This window comes from Gekko japonicus, unplaced genomic scaffold (assembly GCF_001447785.1).
Source record: "Gekko japonicus isolate JY-2015 unplaced genomic scaffold, Gekko_japonicus_V1.1 scaffold590, whole genome shotgun sequence".
NCBI lineage: Eukaryota > Metazoa > Chordata > Lepidosauria > Squamata > Gekkonidae > Gekko > Gekko japonicus.
Genome location: NW_015161968.1, coordinates 612,321 through 617,822, shown reverse-complemented (window position 1 = coordinate 617,822; position 5,502 = coordinate 612,321). Strand labels below are relative to the sequence as shown.

General features: G+C 40.6%; 1 protein-coding gene across 2 annotated transcripts in view; it reads right to left on the bottom strand.

The window, feature by feature from the left end:
- RBMS1 (RNA binding motif, single stranded interacting protein 1) overlaps positions 1–5,502 on the bottom strand; it is a 201,444-nt gene that overhangs the window by 180,059 nt on the left and 15,883 nt on the right. The window lies entirely within an intron of this gene.

The window sequence follows — 5,502 nt, the reverse complement described above, 5'->3', positions numbered from 1 at the left end:
ATCAAGCCTAGAAATGCTACACAAAAGTTGATCCTACTTAAACTGTTACACAGACAAATCTATCCTTTGACTGTGGTGCCAGAAATAAAGAGGCAATATCAGTCAGCTATTTCATAGCTTCTACATATCTGGGTACCAAATGTTTGATTTGTCGCTACTGACATTGATATCGGGAAAGCAGATCTGTAGTTGTCTTAGGCCAGAGGCTCAGAGCTAGATTTTATTTAAAGGAGGCTTCTGGCTTTTACTGCAAAGGACAGTCCCTTGTCTCTTCCTCTGTCTCTCTATCTGTGCACATTGATAACCCTGCTTTTCTTCCAAAAGGGAACCCCTCCAGAAGGCTTATGTCAGGTTGTGTGGCCTTCTGACACACTTCCGGTGATGTCAGGGGGTGTGGCCTTCTGACACACTTCCGGTGATGTCAGGGTGTGTGGCATATGCTAATGAGTTATGCTAATGAGCTCCTGCAGCTCTTTTTCTACAAAAAGACCTCTGCATACCATTATGAAATGATCCTGTATTTTATAAAGCTTGACAAATCTGATACTTTAGACTTTGGGGCTGCATCTCCAGATATAGTTAGGTAGACATGTTTATACTCTTTGGTAGCCATTCCCCCCTCCCCCAAAAACATATTGCCTAAACTGTATTTAAATATCGCTAAGTGTGGATTTCTCATACTGTACTAAAATGGGCCTCCCAAAATACAGTGTGTGTGTGTGGGGGGGAATACAGGTATCCGGTATCTGTGAGACCCAGCTATGGTGCCTGCATTCTTTTCCTGGTTTTTGTTTTTGTTTTGTTTTTTAGTATTCTGGGGCAAGGAAACACTTCACCTTGACAGAAACAGATGTGAAATAATGACGGCTCTATTTGGCAGGCTTAAATCAACTGTGTTGTCATTCTAGGTAAAGGCAAACCAAAAGAAAAAGAGGGATACATTCAAACAGCACGTTCCAAGGCCTAGTGGAAAGGCCATGGGAAATGAGTTGTTCCATTATCCCTTAGAGCTGCATGAGGAGGACTTTTACAGCCTCCTGCCCACACTCCACGAAGCACTACATTCTGCTTCCACAGCCTAACAATGTTGGGATTATGTGTATTGTAGGGGCATGAAAAGGGCATTGTTATGGCTAGCCTGGGACTTTCTTTCACTTGTGCTGCTAAAAGAAATTGAGAATATTATTGGGGCATAGTTACCCCCGGAAATCCAGTAATAACAATCCTTTCTTCTAAGATATATAATTACCCATTCTTACTGTATTGATCATAATATCACCTCACTGATGAAAACATGAAATTAGCATTAAAACAGAAAGGATCTTTATTGTCTACAAAGCCCAGAGGTTTTTAAAAAATCTAATTTCAGAACACTAAACGTTTTATTCTGTAGCAACAAAAACAATGCAGAGGCCATTAGAGGCCCTACAAAAGCCCTGTATGCAGGCTTTATCAACCTGGCTTCAGCATTTGATTCTTTAGATGGAGGTAGATTATGGCAGAAGCTTTTGAACATCAACACTGACCCGTGGCTAGTATATCTGATTAGCCAGCTACATTGTAATACCAATGTAAAGGCTAAGCTTGGGAGAGAAGGCTTACTCACCGCGGACATCCAAGTGCTGAAAGGGGTGAAACAGGGTTGCGTGTTAGCCCCCACTTTGTTCAACTTGTATTTAAATGACATAATAGCTAGTTTAGAAGGTCGTGAATATATGGTCCTGACCATTGGACAACATAAGGTTCCAATCCTTCTGTATGCAGATGATATGGTCCTTCTTAACCAAGATCGGTTTGAGGAGACTGCTGAATAAATTGGGTGAGTACTGCAAGGTGGAAGGCCTGCAAATAAATTATGCCGTCAAAAGTCCTGGTTTTTAGGAAACGCCCAAAGAAATCTACCTGGAGCATTCTTGGCACCCAGATTGAGCAATGCAGCACGTATAAATATCTGGGTTTAACCTTCTCTGAAACTCTCCCCTGGCACCCCCACCTCACATCATTAAAAGCTGCTACTATGAGGAATATTGGGGTTCTACTGAAGTTCTACTTTTCTAAGGGAGGAGGCATGGTAGACCCAGTTCTTAAACTGTATCGGAGTAAGATAATTCCAGCCATGCTATATGGATCAGAGATCTGAGGCTGGGGAGATCAGATATTGTCCTCATTAGAAATAGTACAGAATTATTTTATGAGGTGAATTCTCGCCTTGCCAAGGGGTGCACCAGTGGCAGTAATGAGGGCTGAACTGGGAATTACCTCGTTGAATGCCAGAGTCAATGTCAGAATTCTACCCTATTGCAGAAAATGTTTAGAACGACCCCAGGATTCCCTGGAGGGTTTAGGTTTTAGTTTGCACCCGAAAGCCTCCAAGAGATTATGTGACCAGTTGGCCTCAATTCAATTGAAATTTTCAATTCCTAATGATCTATTAAGAAATAAAACCCAAGCACGGGAACTGAAGGAATGGGTGTTCAAAAAGGATGGCCTTATGGATCAGGATGTGATGGCACATTGTCTTACGGCACCATTATTCAAGTTTTTTAAAAGGGATTGCTGTAGGTCCCTGTATTTAGAGAAGTTAACCAGCCTGGAATTAAGATTGGCTTTTACAGCTTTAAGTTTTTAATCCACGCCCTCAATGATCAGGACTGGACTGCCCCCCTTAGACTTTGTCTTTGTGATATGGGGGAAGTGGATGATATTGTACATTATATTCTGAGATGCCCATGGCATGAAGCCCTTAGGCTAAAGTACATCATCCCTATTATTCCGCAGTGTAATGGACTATCCGATCTGGATCTGGTCAAATTTTTACTCTCAGACCTTGACCACTATGTCTCTAGCAGAATGGCGTTGTTTGCCTTAGCAACAAGGAAAATCAGAATGAGTTTAGTATTTAACGCAAAGTAGAAGACGTATAGGAGTATACTGATATTTTTCTATTGTCTACATTACCATTTTATGACCTGATGTATTATGTTATGGCCTATGGCTAAGACAATAAACTTATACTACTACTAAAACAAAAACAATGAGGAATCTTAGAGTACCTTAATGATGAATAGATTTATTTTGGGATGAGACCGTCCATGCTTTATCAGATGCACAAAGACTTCATGCATTTAATGGAATATGCCGTCTCCCAGGAAAACTCATAAACAAAAAACTAAGGGACATTTACAATGGGGAATTAAATTAATAAAATTAGAGAAGCCACAAAGGCAAAGCCAATCTTGATGTTTTTTTTTCTTTTACAAGGCAATAGCAAACCACCTCTGAATGTCTCTTGCCTTGAAAACCCTACAAGGGTCCACATAAGTAAACTGTGACTTGATGGCAAAAAAACAAACAACATGAATATCCACAAAATTAGTAGATAGGATCCATATTGTGTAAAAGATTGTTAAAACTGCCAAAGCAAATAAATTCCGTTTATTGATTGATTGATTGAAATAAATTCCAAAGCCTGCATTTTCAAAATCTTTACTAATACTTTGATACTTCTCCTGTTATGTCCCCTAGCACTCCAAGGCAGCAGAAACAAACAGGAGAACACTAAATATAAACTACAGTTAAGAAACAGAAACGGAACAATTCTGAGCAAAGAATTACCCAAAGACAAAACTCTACACATGGGTACATTTGCACAGGACAGCTGGAGTGATTTACGCCATCCCCTATCAAACTTCCAACCTGCTACCAATACAACAGAATTTTAAGTTTTTTGGAACAGAAATGACTGCTGCTCTTCCAGCTAATCAAAAAAGTTTTGCCCATGCAAAGCAAAGCAAAAGATTCTTTTAAGAAGTAATTGTAAGATTTACTAGATATGAGGAAACTGTGATTCACGGGTAAGTCCTATAGCCCATACACCTAACCTATTCCTCCACCATTTCAGCAGGTATGGGCAGGTGGGTCTGTGAGTGGAATCTGTCTAGTGGTCATTATAGGGGTCAATGATGACTAAAATTTGACACAAGCAGATTGCAGGAATGACAATCTAAATGGAAGCAGATAGGCTAGATGATAATAATGAGGCAAGTTTAATTTTGGGGATGTTGGTCCTGTTTTACAGCTGTTTTACTGACACAGCAATAAGTGACTACAATAACAGAATCCATTCTTCATTTTCCTTCCAGCCAATGTTGGATCAGGCCAAAGGCCCATCTAGTCCAACACTCTGTCACACAGTGGCCAAAAATACCAGGTGCCATCAGGAGGTCCACCAGTGGGGCCAGGAAATTAGAAGCCCTCCCACTGTTGGCCCCCCAAACACCAAGAAGACAGAGCATCACTTGCCCCAGAGCCCTTATCTATACCTTGTGGCTAATAGCCACTGATGGACCTCTGCTCCATATGCCTATCTAATTCCCTTTTGAAGCCATCCAGAATCCATTCTTCATTTTCAGAATCCATTCTTCATTTTCCTTCTATCTCCCAGAAACACTGAATAAAAACAGTTTCTTTCCCCTCATAACTTCCTACTTTTTAATTAGGCAAACTCTCCCTGCCTATTTCTCTTGTATTTTTGACAGGTTCTTTGTGTGTTTTTGTGTGCTACCTCTTTCATCTGCATACCTGTGTAACCTGTGTGCTTATGTAGTAAACAATTTTAATCCTTTTAGTACCACCAAGGCCTATATGGCATCAGAATATAGATATTACATTTGTCGATGCCCACCCTGGGGCTACAGCTTTAATCTGTAAGAGGCATGTTTAATAAAAGGAAAAGAAGCTTGGACGGCAGAATTTTCTCCAGGGCAGGGCATCAAGGAACAGGGCTATAGTGGCTATAGTGGGACAGCTGAAGGATGTGTTAGCCATCTCAGGTGCAGAATTCTTCCCTTGAATGGACAAGTTACAACAAATGCTGACTTTAGTGGTTCATAACCTTTAATTCACTACTGCTTACCAAGCACACAACATTATCATTGAATGTCCCTATCCAAAAGCAAAAATTAGGACATAAAAAGAGCACTCTAAAAAAGGCAACTTTACACAGGTGTATCTATTATATATGCATACAATACACGTAGCTCTCAGGCAATGGTTTCAGTGAGACTCTTGCACCTCATAGCCATCAATTAATTATTTATTGTTAGGTTTGATTCCTGTTTGCTGTGTCACTTTTTCTAGGGTATGGGGGGGAGCCTCGGATTTAGGAATTTACCTTAGGAGCAGGGTAAACGACACTCCTGCACTGGCTGTCAGAAGCATTATCATTGAATGTCCCTATCCAAAAGCAAAAATTAGGACATAAAAAGAGCACTCTAAAAAAGGCAACTTTACACAGGTGTATCTATTATATATGCATACAATACACGTAGCTCTCAGGCAATGGCTTCAGTGAGACTCTTGCACCTCATGGCCATCAATTAATTATTTAATGTTAGGTTTGATTCCTGTTTGCTGCGTCACTTTTTCTAGGGTATGGGGGGAGCCTCGGATTTAGGAATTTACCTTAGGGGCAGGGTAAACGGCACTCCTGCACTGGCTGTC